At 37.4% G+C, this 20852-nt stretch overlaps 2 long non-coding RNA genes across 2 annotated transcripts; both read left to right on the top strand.

Annotated features, from left to right (window-relative positions):
* Window positions 1-246: 246 nt before the first annotated feature.
* LOC134165490 (uncharacterized) lies at window positions 247-7338 on the top strand. The gene is made up of 3 exons (XR_009965560.1): window positions 247-314; window positions 5455-5813; window positions 7066-7338. It is a non-coding gene; the product is annotated as an uncharacterized LOC134165490 (long non-coding RNA).
* Window positions 7339-7763: 425 nt separating this feature from the next.
* Window positions 7764-9217, top strand: LOC134165489 (uncharacterized). The gene is made up of 2 exons (XR_009965559.1): window positions 7764-8597; window positions 8999-9217. It is a non-coding gene; the product is annotated as an uncharacterized LOC134165489 (long non-coding RNA).
* Window positions 9218-20852: the final 11635 nt, after the last annotated feature.

Below are 20852 nucleotides of genomic sequence, written 5' to 3'. Positions count from 1 at the left end.
CCTGTCAGGTTGAGGTTTTTATTTTGGAATGAGCTGATCTATGGCTTTGGGAAAAAAATGCAGACTTTTTTTTTTTTTTTTTAAAGGTCTAAACATTGTGGGTAGTACAAAAGTGTCCATGTATTCTTTTATAATGGAAAGAGGAAGTAGAACCTTGCTTTAACTAACCACAGAGGAGATATAACTTGTTATGTACCAAAGTGTGATATTTCAGTCTCTTTCTTTTCAGACCTTAGTACTTTTTATCATCATTTAAGAAAACACAACAAGATTTTGCAGTTCAAGCAGCTCTCTTCCTGGCTTATTTGGTATAGGTAAGCAAGTGCCTGGAGTAAGTTACACATTCAAATACATTTCAGTATTATTGCCTTCCTCCAACCGATTGCTATTTCCACTTATGCCACAGTCATATCGCGTTCATGATTTAGGATTTAAGACTTCCCTTAGCTGATACTTCCTAACTATTTTATTTTCACACATGTTCTCAACCCTAACTTATATAATTCTATGATTTTCTGTTCCTGTAGTCCATTTGGAATTGGTCTTCTGTATACTGCCTCATATATCTTCCAGGTGCAATGCAGTATCTTGCCATTTGTGTGGAAATGTTAAGAAAAGAGGCATAGCAACTCTTGGGAGCTGCTGGAAGTTGTACCACCATCTCAGCAAACACCTTCTAGTAGACTGATAGACAGCTTAAGATGACCAGATTTGATTAAGTAGTTGTAGAGTAGTCAGAACATAACTTATGCGCTGGATATGATTCGTTTCTAGTGACCACTTCAAATTCATGAATACTTTTTCTGGATAAATTAGTTAATTATTGATTGTACTAAAGAAACACTTGCAGGCTGAAACCTTGAGGTGCATGTATTCTAACTTTCTTTGTTGAAACAGCAAGGATCTCCAGGACCTTAAAGTAATGGAGTGTGGATTTGCTAAGTTGAACCAAACTTCAACAGTAGTCTCCATTTATCTGAGGTGACCATACATACCCTGTGTGCTTCCAATAATGTAACACACTCTTTTGTCTTATTGAATCAAAGCAAGGCATTGTGGGAATTCTTTTATCCTGATGCATAATGGGAAACACAGCTTTGGGAAGTTTGTTCAATAGAAGTAATGAAGGACACAAAAAATCTTGAATGAGAGGACAACAGCACAGGCAGTTACTATTTAGCATAAAATTGGCTTAGAATAAAGCACAGTAATATCTTCACACAGATTTTTTTTGTTAAAGTATCCTGTTTTATAGATTTAATTATTTTTAATCCTTTATCTTTTATTCAGTACTGGGAATGCTCTAAAGTGTGAGTTTCCTTTTGGTAGGAAATTTCTGATTAATATACCACTAACCTTATGATACTTGCTACCAGTTCTCTAATACAAATTGGTTTTGAAAAGTGAGGAAGTATATGCATATGTCATTGTAGCTAAGGTTATCATTCTATCTACTGTTACAGCAGCTCAGAACAGAGTCAGAAAAAAGCAGGAATACAGTGAAGATCCATATTCGGCTTAGATAACTGTATTTAAAAGAAAAAAAAACCAACAGCAACAAACATAATAATAATAATAATAATGACAATCTTATTAAATGTTTTGAAAGGAATTTTCCTCACACATTTTGTTGTTTTCTAAGCTGCTATAATTCTTTTTCTCTTCCTTTTAAGTGTTTTTTTTCCTCACCCCTTGACGTCGCTGATAGAACATATTTTAGCTTTACTTTCCACTATCTTTTCATGTCTCTCTTGTTTTCCTTTATCTTTTCTTTTCTATTTTTTTATTTTTTCCCACATGTTCATCAGTCTGGATTGCCATCAACTGCTTTAAGTAGAATTAATTACCCAAAGTGAGGTGCTGACAACTTCTAAAGGCAGATGCTGATAATACATGTTTTAAAGCTGTACTTTAAGGTTTGTTCAAATGAAATACCTTGAAACCTGATTTTTATTTTTTCCCCTGCAAGTTGTACTGATGGAAGTACAACATCTGTATTTTCCACGGAGAACTCCATTTATAGGTATCTGATAGTGTTAATTGCAGTAGTTATGTTAACTAGGAAGGAAAGGAATGGGGGAGGGGATTAGATGTTCTTCTCATGTATGTGAAAATATCTTCCAGAATACTGTTTATAATATAGATGCATTTAGTCCACAAAGCATCAGGGACAGGACTTTCATCCTATATAATAAGGCCACTTCTGTGACTCCCCTCAGGTGGTGGCTGAAAACGTTTTTGCAGTAAGCAAAAGCAGCCTCCTGAATGCCTTGCCAGGGAGAAGGAATTGCCCAGTGGCAAAAATCTACATCACTCTAACTTGTCCCTTCAGACCTGGTGCTCACTGACCTCTTGCAGGCCCTGCTTGCCGTACAGCCCCCCAGGACTGCAACAGCTAGGTGTAGTGATAGCAGACTGGAGGCTGCCTTTTTTTCAGGCAAGCTTGCCTCTGGGACTGAAGCCACACATGCAGTTGCATCTCTTCACTTCATCTTCCGTAGCTCTGACTACGTGACACTGTACACCAGCAGGTGAATTCTTCTGATTCAACTGGCAAATAAGTAAGCCAAATAAGTAACATCCATCTCATGTCAGCTTGTAGTTGACAAGCTTTGTTTACGTTGAACAGTTTTCCTTCTAGCTCAAAGAATGTATTCAATGCTGCTATCCAATGTAGCAGTAAATGTATATACATATACATCTCATATATGTCAAATTGTTTTATTCCAAGTTTTTTTTAATGTCTGCTGGATACAGCTGCAATTTTTTGTTTACATCAGATACACCCTCTTAAAGGAAAAGCTTTAGCATCTTTTGTGAATGTTCTCTCTCTCTCTTTTTCTTTCCTTTGTTTTCCCCTTATGCAAAAAAAGCAGTTATAAATAAACATACTCTGTGTTTTGCTTATGGAAAATGCTGCTCATACTGTTTTGTTCCATCTTATCTATTCTGCCTTCACAGTAAGTCCAAGTCAGCCCATACATGGGGTTCATGGAAATCCAAATGTGATAGGCTGACTGTATACTTATTCCCAAAGATAATAATAAAAACACAAACCCTATAATTTTCAGGAACAGGAAACCCTTAGTAAATGTTCATCCTATCTGGGCTGGTGGATCTTAATCAGCTAATCAATTGGACCATTTTCTTTCTCATACTGATTCTCCATGATGGCAGCTATTCATTGAGATAATGCAGTAGCTTCCCAACATACCTGATGCCTATGGAAGTTTCCTCCCCCAGTCTTACCCCTGCTACTCTCATTCTAATTTTCAGTACAGCTGAATAGAAATGTGGCTCAGGTTCATGGTTCATGTTGTAAATTATTCTTCTTGTCTGGAGAGTGACCTGAAAAGGGAGTTCCTAAGTGACAAGAGCTCACCTTTGCAATAAGCAATCTCCAGGCAATTATCACTTTATCACAATGATGAAGGAAATGCATAGTTGGAAGAAAGGTTATTTGTTTTAATCTTATCTACCCCTGATGTCACTTAGTTTTAAGGTAATTATATTCAACCTTCTATTAGAAAAGAAAAATAGCAACTATAAGTATGTTTTTTTTTTTTCCAAGTTGCCTGGTTTCTGTGAACTGGGATGCCAAACCTCTGATTACATCCTTGCAGCAACCCTGACAATGGAATGTGGTTTTCCCCAGTTTAATATAAAAAAAACAGCAGGAGGTCTTACTTTCAAAGGCATTTGATAAAGGAACCCACTCATGGAGCTGAGAGGAAATCAATGGAACTTTTTCATTTCATGGGGCTCTATGACGCTTAAGTCCCATGGTATGATTCATTGCTGTTATGTGATTTTTCTGACAGTGTTCTGTCTTCTGGTTCACTCTGGCTTTTATCTCATACTCACTTTTTTTTTTTTTTTTTTTCTCCAGTTTGCTTGTAATTTTAGCTTGTGAAATCTGGGATATGGCAAAGCAGGGTGCTGGCGCACTATAATGAGATTTATCCTTTTTTTTTGTCAGTAGAACCTGTCAGTGGCAGCTGACTAACACTGTTCTCACTAAACAAGCTCAAGAAAGAAATCTTCTGTGGCCTTAATGCATATTCTTCCATTCCTCCCTTCAAACTTGAAAAAGTACATTAAAAGGGAAACAATCCCTATTGCCCATTTGAGATTCCTGGTCTAAAATAGAAATGAGCTATCTCATTTATCTTTCCCTCATCTTCCTTGGAGCAATACTAATAATTTTACTCAGAAGTTACAAAGCACAGATAAGCCAGTATGAGCATAAAGATTCTCATTCACTTACCGATGGATGTTCCAGTTTATATGGGCATGCTGTGTACTATAGTAGGTGGCTCCAGAGTTGGTACAGGCTTAGGTCCAGGAGTTGCTCTGTTTGCTGACAGGGATGTTCAAATGTTGACTTGAAGTCCTGACAGCTCTGTACAGGTGCATAATGTGTCTGCTCTCTTACACCTTCGCAGCACACACTTACAAAAGGAGGGCCCTGGGTTATGTTCTGTCTCCCCTGATCAGGGAAGTGTACTGGGTAATTATAAAAGGGCGAGTTTGGAACTTAATGCAGGTGACAAGTGACCCGACACAGGTTTGAGTCATAAACAAAAAAATAGTAAAATCTAGTATACATTTACTCCTTTTAGACATTGGAATCTTACTTTCGTACACAGAGACTGAAAAACTTTTTGTCCAGCATTCAAGATCAAGGCCTGCCTTGGCTGTTCATCACACCCTCTTGGATATCCCGGCTCCAAATTAAGAAGTCTGTACTTTTTGCCCAGTCACATAAAAGCTATGTTTCTTACAGAGGATTTTCAGGAAAGGAGACCTCCTACTGCTTTTTGCTGCCAACATGTCCTGCCCTCATGCAATAGCTTCCTTTTTGTCTTTCCATGCGTGAATTTTGGACAGACCCACAGCCTGCTGTTGCAGTAACTTGTTTCCTGGGCAGGTTCTCCTCCCTTGGTCATATCCATCTGAACTCCAAGGTGTCTGCTCTCCACTGGCATGAGTGTCCCTCTCCTCACCCTTTGTTTTTGTGTAACAGCAGGTTTCACTGTTTCCTGTACTCATGTTTCATTGCCATAATGCTGCCTTATGGTCCACCTCACCAATCCATTCCTCTGTTATTCAGTGTGTTTTATGTGATGTGGGAGGAGAGCCTCCTGACATACAGCTTGGATTTTATGCAGAGACATGTGTGCTATGTTACTTTTTTTAAACCTGATGTCCCTCACTTTCATGCGGGTCTAGCACCTCACATAAATTCTGAACTTGATTCCCTAGCTGTCCATATTATGAATGTTAGCCTTGGATGAACTAGAAGGAGAAATCAGAAACCTGTTGCAGAATAAGATTTGTTTACTTGTAGCCCAGAAGAAACTGCAGTAATGAAAAAAAGTAGTAAAGTTACATTTTCTTTTCTTTTGGGTGCATTATTTAATTTCATAGCACTGAATTAATTTTGTTTTTAAGGCTGCTGGACACAGAGGAAAGCCTCCAAGCTTGTTGTGAAATGTCTGTGCTGACAGAAAAGGAACAGCTGAGGAGAGATAATGGTACAATCTCTAAGATCTGTACATCCTAGATGAATGTGAAGCTTTCATTGCTGTCAAGTTTCATTCTGGTTTAAAGAAGAAAAAGAAAAGAGAAAAAAGCTGAAATGTACATATAGAGAAGAATTTGCAATTAGAAGTTCACCACAGCTAGAAGATGTGGGAAAACAGCTGAAAAATGCCCTGCTTTTGACTTTGACTTAGAGCAGAAATGTTTTTGTTTGTTTCAAAGCAATGTAATAAGGTGAAGAAAGGTCAAGGAAGAGCATCTAGTGAAAGGTATTGAAAAATGTTGGTCACCATTATTCTGACTATACTGTGCAGATGCTTTATGTCTCTGTACTTTTTCTCTCTGGGCTGCTATTTTTTCTCTTTCTTGATAGTCTGAGGAAAAACACAAACCAAAGAAATCCTAGGGTCAGCTTATTGATCTAGAGTTGCCAAATCCTCATGATCTGTCACTCTAACAGCTAATTGAAAGGCTTCTGTTGTGTAACCAAAAGTATGCTTTTGGGAGCTGAAATACCCTGTTTTGCTTCTAAACTTTTTGATCTGAAACAACTAAGTGAGCTGTTCTAAGAAGCTGACTATGGAGATGTATGTTCCTAATTTCCTTCTTTTACTGGTCCCAACTGTGCTTAGCCTTTTGAGCTCCTTTTAACAAACAGTCATTAGAAATAAAGTAATTGGTTTTGGATGCTTCTGTTCCTAAAAATCTCATTAGATCTTGAAACATGCTTTCTGCTCAAAATTCCACTTTACCTCTTCAGTGAATAGCATTGTTATTTAACTCTTTGTAGAAAAAAAAAGGTACTTTTGAACTTCTGTACATCATTCATGCTTGTGACGATCTTCTCTAGTCTGTGTGAGAAATATCATGATTGAAAGGCTATTTGATGTTAAAAAGAAATTTATTTTCCAAATCAGGCTGTCTTTTTCTTCTGCCTTCAAGTAATTTGGCATTATCATAAATTTATATAAGTGAATTCATCCAATACACATCTCACAAGAATGAGATATTTAATGTTTTTAAAATAATTTCTCATATTTAAAGCATATTTACATGGTTTTGAACTATATTTACATGGTAAAAACTATGGTATTGTTTTATTTTGTTAAAAAATATGATGGTCCAACTTTAGCAGTGGAGCAGCTTCTCCATGTCTGTTATTCCTGGAAGTATGAATTCAAGCAAAACAAGTCTAATCTTATGACATCTTCATTTTTGTCAGTATTGAGCCATATCACAAGTATTCCTCATTCTTTCCCATGAGAGACAATTAGTTTTACATCAGTGCACTCTTTTTATCATTAAACTGCTATTAGTTATGTTGTTGCAGTGTTTAGCTGTGCTAACGAGTGAAGTAATATGTAAGTGCATAATGATGAGATTTGGGTCTTTGCAACATACCTGGGTTTCCAGATGTTTTTCTTGTGGAATCTAATGGGATTAGCAACTTCATAATGGCAAACCTGAGTTTAATATTTTAAAACTCCTTCATATCCTGATCCTGTGCCCACTTCTTTCCAGATGTCTCTGGCATGACTGCAGGACATGGGAGCCTTGACTTGAAGGCATGCAGGGCAAGACTACAATGACTTCATCTTTACTCTGAGAAGGACTGAAATAGGGGAAAAAGGGGACTAGTGTCTCTCACCCTAACATAACATAAAAATTCCTGCTTGCACTGACTGTCTTCTTCAGGATTTCTCCAAGGTCAATACCGGAAATGTTCTCTTGTGAATTCTGAAAATTCCATATCACAGAATCAAATGAATATATAAGTGTTTCACCTAGCCAGCACCATCCTAAAAGATGATAATAATTCAAGTACTTTCTTTACATTCATTTTTTTTTAAGTGCTTTGGATTCCTATTTCATACTTTCTTGAACAGCAGCACCTGTTACTGCTGTTCAAGAAACATTGAAAATTATGCTTTTCAAAAGAAAAACAAGATTCCCAATACCTGCGTGATTTCAGATGCCAAGGCTTAAGAAACAAGAGAAAAAAATTCTGAAAACATATGATAAAACGGTGAAAGTTAGAAGTACTGAACTAGAAAGTTTAACTGTGACCATTCAATTTCAGCAAAATTTAACGAAGTTTTTCTTTCCAGAGAATTCAACTTTCAAATGGAAGAATTGCACTTAATTTGAGATTCCTGTTTAAAATGAATTATAGACTCTTTAGAAAGATATGCTGCAAAAAATCAGCAAAACTGTTTAAGTTTTAGCCATCCAAATTATGAGTAGTCAAAATTTTCTACAAAAATTTAGAAGATTATAAAAAGTACTTCAGTAAAGAATATATAAATACAAGAAATAGAGAAAAAGTATTTTTTAGTAGTGTCAAATAGATTATTGCAGTTTTAGGCACAGATTCAGAAACAAGAAAAAATGGCTATGAATGAATCAGCCATAAAATTTGCTAATGTGTCACCAAGAAGTCCCCCCATATACTCTTGTTTTGAAAGGTCAAGTTTTGCTAAAACCAAGAATGTTCTAGACAAGATTGTCCCAGGAGGTCTAATCTACAGTTAACAGCTGAGCTGTGTGAGAGAAGATAGTAGGAAGAGAAATCAGTTTGCCCTCCTCTGTGGAGAGACAGCAAGACTTATTGCAGTGAGCACAGGGGCAAACACTTTCTTTTCAGTCATTCTCGCCTCCCTTAGAGTATATTCTGGATTTGCCCATGACTCAGTGGATGACATCAGATACGACACATAACACATCTGTCCCTCACTGAATGGCAATAAATGTCTTGACCTCATTAAGGTGTTTTGAAGATAGATTTGTTTTCCAGTAACGACTGTCTGCAATAATTTGACTATATAAATGCTAATGATGCTGATCTGGAGCAGTGTTTCCACCCTTTCATGTAATTTCTGGTGTGTAAAACAGACTGTCTTCTTCAGTTGGAAATTCCTCTGGGTAATTTACTGAGAAGCAGAGAGCTCATTCTCTGCAAGTGGAATCCCACTGTGAATCCTGGTGTGTTCAATTACGGTTTTCCGAACTGTATGTTCTCATCTGCCTGCATATATTCTGCCAGACAGAGCAAGGTAAGGACAGAACACTGGAGTACAAGTGGAAGAGAGACTCCACTACCCTATTTCTTGTCATTTTGAAATAAAAATAATGACTGTCTGTTTGGGTGGAAAGATGTAAGTGGGCTTAATTAGTGAAGTTGACAGACAAAGGGAGCATAAAGATTCTCATGTTTGAACTCTTTTCACAGTGCTATGATCACAGAAGTAGGACAGATAGCAATTTCACAATGTCAACTGTATTTTTTCCAGTTAAAAAAATGAATAAATAATATAGACACTATTTAAAATATGTATATTAAACACTCTCTTCCCCGCACTGCCCTCGCCAAAAAAAAAAAACCAAACCCCATTTTATTTAAAAACCAAACATGGACAAAGTGAATACTGAGAAACTAATGATTTCTTTTTTCTAGAAGCCATTTTCTTCAAGAAGTCATGCTCCTATCTTAACTGCATCTTCCAGAGAAAGCTATGGACAGGAGCTCCTGTGATGCAACTGCCTTCATTTTTCATGATGAGAGATTGGCAACCAGCACAGGAAACATATTCTGACATACCATTTTTGGAGAGGAATAGGATTCTGAGGAAGGTATAATGCCAATATTTCCAATAAAAATCTTCATTTTAATCTATTTTATATTTCCTCTGTAAAAAAATGAGTCTATATTTACACCTTGCACTGTATACTTATAATGAGGTTCCATGGCTTATCATAGTCACCCTTTAATTCTTTCATTTAGTTTTGATTAATTATTTCTGCTTTTGTTTATCTGTAGGGCTGAACGTCTTTGTATATTAGTGTACCAAAGTTAATGAGAGTTATACTTGCTTAGCAGCTCTGGAAATCATGAGGTTTTCTCAGAGTATTTCTAAATACATGAACCCTGAATCAATTCCTAATCTGTTTAATTCTTATGTTTCTTAGCCTCTGAGTGTTTTTTAGGCTATTAACAGTAGTCCATGCAATGTTACCCACAGACTTTTTGAATGCCAGTTATAAATATTGGAAACTTGTAAGAGAACGCTGACAATTCTTACAGAAACACACACATTTGTGCACAATGTAGTACTGACCCTTACGTATTCTCCAAGGTTATGAATTCATAGCATAGCACAAGTTACTTTGCACAGAGCCAGGATTTAATTCTTAAATGTGGGCAACAGTACTCACGTCAGAAATTTTGTGCAAATACATCACTCTGTATATCATGCATGATTGGATCTGTCCCAAAGATTTGAGTCTCAACAGCACCTCCTTGTGTTAAAAGCTTACCTGTTAAAAAGAGGATGGCACATTTCTTGAGATACTTTCTAAACACATTTTCTATGTAATAATTAAAAAGAGTCTTTCTGCTCCACAGAAGAATCCATTTCTGAGGATCAGAAATTGCCCAGGGAGGTTGTGAATGCTCCATCCCTGGCAGTGTTCAAGACCAGGTTGGACGAGGCCTTGGGTGATATGATTTAGCGTAAGGTGTCCCTGCCCATGGCAGGGGGGTTGGAACTAGATGATCCTAAGGTCCTTTCCAACCCTCAGGAACGATTCTATGATTCTATGATTCTATCAGTAAAAAATACGTGGGCATTGCTAATGAAAATGTTAAAGTAGGTAACTAATAGTATTTATGTCAAGAAATAATGCTATATACTTTTCCAGCAATGTATTCAGGCATCAGTACTCCCTGTTCATTGACACCCAACCAGCTTTGCTCACAAGTGGTTTAAATTCTAGCATGTATGTATAGTTAATTATACACCAGTCTGCTGCGGCCAAGTTCTTACATTTAAGGTTTAGAAATGTTTAAAATTATCTTGTAAGAAGTTGAAAAAAAAACCAACATTGGCTTTGCTTGATGTATTAAAGTGTCTGCATTTAATGTCAATAGTACAAATTAATTCTGTCAACAGCAAAGATTCACTGAAAAGTGTCAACAGTTTTCGTGTGCCATGTAATTCTCTCAGAATGTCTTGTTCACTGAAGCAGCCCATTTCATGTTCTGATTTATACCCTGCTCTTTTTCAATTTTTCCTGGATAGAAAGTCTTTATTTTAGGTTGTTGTTTGTTTCTGTTGAGTGAATTTAGGGAAAATATTCTAATCTGCTTAAAGTAATTTTCCATCTGTTTTTTTTTTTTTTTCATTCACCAATGCTGTCAGACAAAATTCTCCAAGGAAAATGTGTATGGAGAAGATACATAAGGTCAAATTATGTTCGACCTTGAGAGCATAATTAATAATAATAATTATGACCTTGTACTAAGGTCAAATTGTGCTCAACCAGCAGCTGGTGGCTGAGTAGAGTATCAGATGTTGTCTGCCTCACATAGCATCTTTTAGCCAGGTTGGGATGTTATAGACTAGGTAAGTAGGGCCATCTTTGTGGCCCTCACCTGGACTTGCACAAGCTGGTCCATGAACTTCCTGTGTTGGGGGTCCCAGAACTGAATGCAGCACTGCAGGTGGGGTCTCACAAGAGCAGAGTAGAGGGGAACAATCACCTCTCTTGACCTGCTGGACACACTCCTTTTGTTGCAGTCCATCATACGGTTGGCTTCTGGGCTGTGAGCACACACTGCTGGCTCTTGTTGAGCTTTTTGTCAACCAAGACTCTCGAGTCCTTCCCCTCAGGGTTGCTCTCAATCCAGTCTCTGCCCAACCTGTAGCTGTGCCTGGGATTGCCCCAACCAAGGTACAGGGCCTTGCTCCATCATAGGAATTTTTAAGACCACGTTAATGAAAGCCCTGGGCAACCTGGTGTGATCCCAGAGCTGGTCATGTTCTGTACAGGAGATTGGACTGGTGACTGTAATTCTCCTTGCTTTTCTGAGGCTCCCAATACTCTCTTGAGCAAGGCAGCCAGAATTACAATTTCAGTTGTCAATGTATGGAGTAAGAATTTGTAGAGAAATTTATTCTTGTGCAAAAGGAGGCTGTTTTAGCCTGGTATTTAGAAAGACAATAAAGTTCACACATTCTCACCTTTCCCTCCCTTGCCCTTGAATACCATAGGTCTCAGGAACCTCGAATTAATTTTTATGTCAGTTGTACCATCTTGTTTAAAATTTCTTCCATCAATGCTCTGGGCTGAGCAGGGAAAATGGGATGACATGGGAGAAAGGGCAGATCTACTATTCATAAGAAGGCAAAGGTGTCAAGATAGTCCTTGACATTTTGGTCTTTCAGATTAAACAATTGTATGTTACATCCAGATTATCTTCCAGAGATTTTAACTATGGTTCTCTCTAAAGCAAATTGACAGAATTTGACAGTGCCAACAGAAGAAACAAACTAACACAGTCAAAGTTAGAAAAATCTGTGCCAGGGCATTGCTGTCTGCAAAAAGTAAAGGACAGAAGCAGAGAGAAAGTAGATCACAAAAGTTGTATATAGTTCTGCAGTAGAGTAGCATCAGTGGGGGTGAACTATATAACAGATGAGAGAGAAGAGAGCCTATTCAAGAAACAAAACAGAAATGTCAAAAATACCTGACTACCCTGTTTTCAGAAAATACTGGGCATATTTATAGAGGTTAGAATCTGCTTAATGTCATTTAAACTCGAGCATCTCAGCATATAAAAGCAGATGTGTTGAAATCAGTGGGAACTAAGCATCCATTCTGTTTATCCAGCATAAAATTCCTATCACACATTCATCTGCAACATTGATCACTTAAATAACTTCGAAAAAGTTGACTTTATGCCACTTTTGGAAATGAGTCTGTGTCTTAAAAATGGGTTAGAGTTTTTGAAAGGACTAACCACAGGGTTTATTTACCAACTTATCCATAACCACCTAATTCGACTTTGATGGACAAAATTGTCCAGTTATGTTAATATTAGTGGTAGTTTTATTGTTAGAAAATTCATTTTTATGACATCTTTCTGAATGCCTAGCTTTTTGTGAAAAAAATCCCTTTCCATTAGATGTTTGCCACACCAAAATAGGCATATGTTGGTTTAAGAATACTTCTTTCCCATGCAGCTATGTAATGCCTTTCCACAACTGTGACAAATCTGTCTCTTGTCTGAAGGCAAAGATTTCTTAATCCTCATTTGGATGACTTTAATCATAACATCGTGCTTTTCTCTCCTCTTCTGGGACGTTTATATTACCTAGCTCTGCAGTTAGATTGCAAGTCTCCATCTGTAAAATGTTTCTTTCCCTCCCCTGGAATTTGGCTTGGATTCCAGTTCTAAATTTAAATGGAACTCCATTTTCCTTGCCTAATAACCACTGAGTAATTACGTTTCTACATGGAAAAAGAATTACCTACAGAAATGTGTTCCTGGAAAGGGCATTTTGAGCGCAGTAGATATGTCTCCTCTGCCAGGTTACCTGCAGTTTGCAGAAAGAAATCTTAAAGAGACAGATATATTCATACATATCCAGTCCCTGTAATTTGTAAGAGACTCTTTTCCATTATTTGTGTATCTTATCTTTTTCATATTACAGGAAAATGCTCTTACTTCCTAAAAGAGACATTTGTTTCTAATGGAGTGGCGCATTGAAAGATCCACATATTAGTATCTTTACAGAAAACACGAATGTGTAGCTCTCTGGGTCTTTGCTTTGTTTTGTTTTGTTTTTTTTTCCACAGTATTCTTCTGTAAATGGTACCTAGATGGAGGTGGATCTAATTGTTACTAATTATTTTCATGTTTTACGCAATTCAGTTCCTGGTTTATTTCTGTTCTTGGTCACATTTGTGGGCTGATATTTAGAATGAGTTAAGGCTAAAGTTCAAATGTTATTATATAGTGTTATACATATCTTAATGTGCTGACTATCGGCCTAATTGTGTTACTGCCAGTGAAGACTCCACCATTGGATGTATCTGTGCACTGCAGTGAACTATGGAAATTTCTGATTAATTATTGGAGACATATAATTGTGCATATGGTTCAGAAAGATCTATGAACACTTAACAGTGTTCGGGTAACCCTAGCCTGCATCGTGTAGCATCAGAACCCCATAGTGAAACATTTTGATGCCTACTCTCTTTAGCTGCACCCCTCAGCTGATATTGGATGGACCTGCAGTGTCTCATTTCCCAAAACAGTGTCAGCAGTTAGCAAAGCTCTGGCAAGTTTGGGCTCATTTAGTGTTCCCCTCAGATTGTGTCCAGCTTATCCTGCTCTCATTGTGCCCCAGGTAGACATGATGACTGACTTTAGTGTTTGCTTCAGGCATGTCCAGTAGGAACATGCTGGGTTTTGTTCAGGTTGAACTGCATTTAATCCAAACAAAATTAGCAAAATCAGCAAAGACCTGCTATTTTAAACTGTTTGAATTAACTTTTTCCATTTCACATGAGAAAGCTTAGGAAGCTCCCACATGGGCAGCTCATCTGCCAGATCTGAGAGTATGTATCTTCCTGGAAGAGAAGAAGTGATGGTCATGTGGAGGTGTCAAAGTTTAAGCCCAGCCGGTAACTCAGAACCAGGCAGACGCTTGCTCACTCCCTGCCTCCTTCTTCCCCCTGCTCCACCTGATACCTAGTCAAACCCAAGTAGTGATCTGGGCCTTCTGGGTACCTCCACCCAGTTTTTATACTGGGCATGACCTGTTATGGTATGGAATACCCCTTTGGCTTGTTTGGGTAAGGTGTCCTGTCTCTGTTTCCTCCCGGCTTCCTGTGTCCCTCCTTACTGGCAGATCATGAGAGACTGAAAAGTCCTTGATCAGCATTACTTAGTGACAACTAAAACATCACTGTGTTATCAGCATTGTTCTCAGACTAAAGTTGAAAGCACAGCACTGCACCAGCTACTAGGAAGGGGAAAAATATCTTTTACAGGTGAGCCCAAGACAGGAGGGAATATAGTTTCATTCACAGGCAGAAGTAGGAAAGGAAGGTGCATATCTAGATGGTCAAGTTGTAGTTTTTACTAGGCAACTGTCAGTAATGTTAAAGCACATTGTTTTAGGAGGCTTGGATCTAGAGAAACATGGCTTCTTATTTTTCTGTGATTTGTGTCCTGCTCCACTACCTGGTCAGCTTCCTTTTGTCTGGGCAGAGTGTCCAGCCACTGCCTGGCCAGACAGCTTAAGGATACCAGTTTATCATCTGAGTCCTACGTCTCTGAGTGTACGAAGAGGTAGGAAGTAGCTGTCTTTCTTTGGGAGCTCACTCTCTGTTGCCCAATTAAAATCTTTGGAGAAACTTGAGATACTTGAGCTCTCTGTTACTGGGTCAATTTGAAAACTGATCAGCAGCTTCAAAGGCCTCTGAGAGAAAAAGGTCTGAGGACTGACAGACTATGTGGCTCTGTGTGTTTCATTTCCTTGGGAAGCCAGGATAGCAGTCTTTTTAACATTTATTGCAATTAAACCATCCCCCAAGAAAAAGATTAGATGTAGCAGCAAGAGAATTGTATGATATAGAGTGTAAATTTTCAGAAAATGTGGTCAAATCAAGGCAAACGTCATACAAACTGGTGGGTTTTTGGGCTAGGACAGTTCAAGACCAGATGTCATAAAAATCTTCATGAGACCATTAGTTATAAACAGCTCTCTATTTGTAATTGTCCTTCTGCTTGTTCCCATGTCATTTTTCATGAAAATCTGAACGCTTTTACTTTCAAATATTGACAGGGCTTTTAAAAAAAGGTTTTAAAAAAGGTTATCGGTGATTGAATTATTTTCAGTCAGTAATTCCCACGGCAGTGGTGATTTTATAAAAGCAAACATCACTTGCAGAATGTATCTTGGAGATAAACAGACAAAAGCTCCTGTTCTGCAGCTGCGCATTTGATGCGTGTGAACTGTAAAAAAATCTTGATAGTGGCTAAATAATTTTCCTTTCTTTGGAATGGAAGAGAAAATGGGCTCTGAGCAGCTTTATAAACACAAAAACTCAGAAAATGCTTGTGAAGGACCAGTAGGGGGCATTAGTATTCCATACAGAAAGGGGTATTGCAGTAGTCATAAATTATTTTATGCATTTACTTTAGTATAAAAGTTGAAAAAGCTGCAAACTGCGTGCTTTTCCATCCTCCGTACCTCAGAGTATTTGTCTATTTTAACCCCGAATGTATAAGTTCATTTAGCTATTTTCATTTAACTGGCAATAAGTAAAGCTTTTGAAAATTTTTACGTTCCTCATTTGGAGACTAGTTTGCAGCCTATTCAGTATTCAAATGTAGTGCCATTTCCTCTTTCTGACAAACATGGAGTAATTAGGCTTTTCTGAAGACAAGTTATTATCTAATAAATGACCTTCTGCAAAAGGCTGTATTAAAATAAAGCAAAAGATATATTTAGTACAAATGATGTCCAGGAAACAAGGTGCAGGATCAAAAGAGAAGCTTTATATAACCAATCTGCTTCAGCAGCTTTAGACATAATGCAAACGCTTGCCTGTGGTCTACACTGAAGGTAATTATAAGTCTGACACTATGTGTAAATTCTTAACAAAAAATGTGATGGGCTGCTTGTCATATTGGCCATCAATTCCCTTGAAATCACAAGTACAATCAGAAGGAGGCACAATCACGTTTCGTAAGACATATCACCCCTGTTTGTTTGAGACATAAAATATAAACAGCAAGCAGATGATAGAAGATAATGGCTGAGTTGTCTGCAGCTTCCCATGTCTTTTTTCCAGTATACTTGCAGGGATAGCAAACAGAAGAATTGTGAAGAGAATGTCTTTGAACTATAGTTTTAACAGAATATCCAGTCTCAGCCTGCTCAGATTAAGCAAATTTGACAGTGCATTATGTGCAATCAAAGGTGGACGTGTGACATCCTTTCACCATCTATCCCTCCACTGACTGTAACTAGAATGTTTTCCTAGCTGCATCTGGAAGCAAATTACAGCAGAACAAACCAGCTACTGTTCCTTCAGAATCAGTCTTAATATTTAAAGTAAGAAAAGATTTCTTTTTATCTGGCAGTGAAGATACACCTTCAAAAACCTAAAGCTTGTTTTTTTTTTTTTCCTCAGTACAGAAAAATGTTGTGAGAACATATTTCTGTCATACAGTCCTGCAAATACTTAAAAAGTTAATTTAGAACTTTTTAAACTGTCCTAATGGGAAAAAGGATCGTGAGGGCATTCTCGGCCCTGGGCATTTCCTGGGGCATATAAATGGTCGTGGGTTAATAATCCTCTGACTAGCCTTGAACCTGACTACTTTTCTCTACAGTAAACAGTCCCTAGAAAAATGCCTCAGGCTCATCTACTACTGCTTGATCAGATGTGTCACAAACTGTGCTGATTTGAGTGCCGGATTTTTTTTTCCTAGGTCACAAACTCTTGTCCCCTCTTAGTACTGACACAACCAAGTCATTTAAGCCCAGGTGCTGATTTACCAGATGAGAGGGAAGGAAGAGGAGCCCATCACATAATGTAAGAGTGGCCACCTGGCATCAGTGTAATTCCTTCATTTCTGCTCATATTGTATGTTGCTTTTTTATTTAAGAACTCTTCTAAGAATTTCTATTTTTCCCAGATATGGTTATATCATGATAAGACTGGCTGGCTCTTGAATGGCTATGAATGGCCTCCCTTTGCTTCCCTAAGGGAAAAAGATGTTTCTCATATTGTTATTCTATTTAACAGTATATATGGTTGTTATAGAAACCTAGTAGGGAAATGTATTTTTTAGCTTTATGTCAATGGTGCCCCTTTAAACAAGAAAGGGAAAGGTAGAAAATAGCATTTCATGAAAAGTTAAAATATAGCTCAACAAAAAAATCTTGCTTTTTAGCAGCTGTATTGTTTCTACATATATAATCTATACACCTATTGCATTTCACTCTGAAGTCACTGTTTTGTGGGCACATGATATAGTGGCAGATGATATATATTGTCTTAGCGTAATTGATTGCATGTATTTAGTCAATTTTATTTTTCTTATTTGACTGCTCTTACATTATCTTATTTCTTCTTCAACTTCCTTTACAATAGATATTTTTGTTTCAGCTGTACAAGACATTTATATGCTGCCATTTTAATGTCATTAATGGCATGAGACTATTATCTTCCATTTTCATCAGAATATTTTAGTTGAGATGTCAGTCATTCCTGAAAGCTTTTGGAACACTAAAGATTTAATTTAAATAAGGCTGATGAATCTTTGAAATAGGTGTTCTGTCTATGCTTCAGGTGAAGACTGTACAACAGACCTTAGAACCCAATTCAGCAAAACAATTAAAATTACATTTAGCTTTAAGCTCATTACTAGCTGTCTTTGTTTTGTTGCTCCATTTAATGGTTCTTCCTGCTGGTATATAATTCATTCATGATGAAATTTGGGATCTGTATCATTTGCAGATGGTTTTCATATGGCAGTAATACAAAGTCTTCCTTGAATTAACATAAAAAATATTTTTCTTTTTAAAAAGCTGTACTTCTATTTGACCTTTATGCATTTTAAGCTGTATGGAAGTGATATTAAAATCCATCCATTCATCCGTTGATAGTAACAGGAAGATACTCCCCATTAAATACATAGTAGACAATTTGGAGGAAAATATAGATATTGTGAAATCAGATGCATTGCACCTTCTGTATCACATTTTCATTGTGTAGTAGGTTATGAATTAAAGCTTTGGATATTTAGATGTCTTCCAAATATGTTTTTCAGGCTTTCTTCCAGAGTAATAAGTGTGGCTCCAGCATGGCAAAATAGGACTTCACCAAAAGCCTATTTTTGCCAATTTTAATTCTGTTTTTTTGTATTACTGGGAGACTTTCAAGAAGTATATTTTTCTGTATTTAATTAAGAATCACCTTTTGATCTTTTACCATTTTAAAATGAAATCTGAGACTGTAGGTGTCAATGCAAGTACTTGAACCCTACATGCCAGGGGAACAGAGGGTTGTGGGCATCAGAATGTTTGAAAAATTTACAGATAATAATCTTTTCAGGACCTGAATTTCTTCTGAGCCACATTGTAAACTGACTATTGACCATAGCAGCCAAATGTATTCTTTCTTTTTTGACAGAGGTCAGCTGATCCAAAAGAGATCAAAGCAGTATAATGTCTAGCTGAATTTCTAAAACAGAAAGCATGTGGGGATTCTGCACTTCTCCACAACATGCTTTTACTGTTAAAATACTTCAAAGATTAGTAAAAGCCATCCAAGTGTAAAAGCACTTGGAAGAGGTGGCCTTATACTTGTGGCAGACTCATTTTTTAAAAGCTTTGTTGCATTGCCTTTTGCTGCCAGCAGCTGAGAAATGGCAACTGAGGAGTTGGACAGATGGACAGACTTGTACTGAGTCAAGCTCAATGTCTGAGGCATTTGAGGAAATGTCTGGCCAATCTGCTTCTCCCAGAATCATTCTTGTTGCTTTCATTTCACAATTAGCTAAATTTTTGTCAACTGCCAGCCTGCCATCTCCTATGGAAAACAAAGTTTTAGGGAAAAAAGTTCTCCTATTGTAGGCATTGAAGAGGATATTCTATGGAGAGACACCATTCTGAAAGTCCTGTTACTCTGTGTGAGTCATGACTCCTCTACACTAAAGGAAAGACTATAGATGCCTGTGCAGAAACGGAATAACATGGAGGACTGCACCATCAGTGCTCAGCTGTTTCCTTTACTGGGATCCTTCCATGATCACTTCTTTTTCTGTTCTAGGAGAACACAGCAAAATGCAAATTCATCCTTTGAAGACCCTGAAGCTTATTCCCACACAAAATAACAACTCTTTGGGAGAGTTAGAGACAGAACTATTGTTTAAGATGTCATACTACTGCCAAGCAACATTTCCTCTCTATAAATTAGATCTGCAACAGTTCTTCTCACTGCAGTCCTGTGGCACCAACCTGCTGCATCAAATATTCCATTATCTAAGTACTAGGAACAGTCAGAGTTGCAGAGTGAGTAAACCTTGCAAAGATCACTTCTTGAAATGTATTGATAGAAACTCTGCCAGGCCAGATCTGAGCAGGTCTTGTTATTTGTGATGATTACGGATTAGTATTATTTTAATGTAGTTAATTTAGTTAAATCTTTTTTTTTTTTTCCTTGTATTCTTGAACTGTGCTAACTGAAGTTCAGGAAGGTGAAGTTCTTATCTAATTCTCCAGATGGTTTTGGTAGAAAAAAACCCAAACATCTACTTTTTAACTGTGTTCCATACAGTCTAAAGTCTAATGACAGATATTCAGCTGTATTGAACTGTTATGCAATATATCTGAAGTATGAAAACCATGAAGCAGTGATAACATTGCAATAAACAACATGCTGATTTTCTATTTTTTTTCAAGATAAGCATTCAAATATTTGCATGCTGGGAGAGATCCCAGTGACCAGAGTTTTCCAAAGGCTTGCTCTGGTCCTCAAAGTAGCTTAGCCAGTGTGGGGGACTTGGCTCAGACACTGCTGGAAGTTGGGGCAGGCAACAGAGGAACGTGGAGGCTAGGTTTCCAGGAGCCAGTAGAGCAGACCAAGAGGAAGGTATTTACGGAGTTTAACTATGTATTAGGCCAGTTCCCTCTCATGAAAGGCAGCATTGCATACTTTAAAGGACACAATATCTTGATTGGATCACCCTTATTCCAAATTGCAACTACATGGAAAACGGCAACTGACCATTTGGTAGATGTTTCCACCTAGATAGGTATTTTCAGTTTACAGCTGAAAGTAACAAGTTAACTACACTTCAGTCATCATACTTCTGAGTGACCACCCATCACCAAAAGCAAAAAAAGTGTGCCTTTCAAAAAACTACAGCTTCCTAGCAGCATCTTCTTGTGAAATGCAATGCAAGTACCTGGTGTAAAGCCTTTTATTTATAAAGCTTTATTTATAAAAACAAATCCCATGGTAAAAGATGCCCAGCATGGTACTAAATATTTTACTTTTTTGCGTATGTCACTGCTGGTGTAATACAGATCTGTCTCTGACTGCCCACTGAGTGCAACGTGATGTTTAGAAAGGAAATGCTGCTGAAGCAACTGTGAGCCCATTGAAAATACACCAGTTTTTATTTTAAGAACAAAACACAATTCCATTTTGTATCAAAGAAAAACAGTTACAGATGAGCAAGGCTGTCCAGGGAAGTAAATTATGTGGAAGTAAAGAATAAATGTATTATAGAGTATGCTGGCTGTGCACCAAGAAGTACATTTCATTATAATTGGTCTGTTGAAGGAATTGATGTGTGAGTACCATCTCTCTACGTCAAACCAAAGTAAATGTTATAAATCAAGGAAGCTATATAATTTGAATATCTGTAAGAAGAATGAAACCACTCAAAGCTAACAGTGTTTATGCAGGATTTTTTTTTGTTGTTGTTTGTTTTGTTT

This window comes from Pezoporus occidentalis, unplaced genomic scaffold (assembly GCF_034315485.1).
Source record: "Pezoporus occidentalis ecotype Australia unplaced genomic scaffold, CSIRO_AGI_Poc_V1 ctg24, whole genome shotgun sequence".
Classification (NCBI taxonomy): domain Eukaryota; kingdom Metazoa; phylum Chordata; class Aves; order Psittaciformes; family Psittacidae; genus Pezoporus; species Pezoporus occidentalis.
This window is presented reverse-complemented; position numbering and strand designations above follow the sequence as displayed.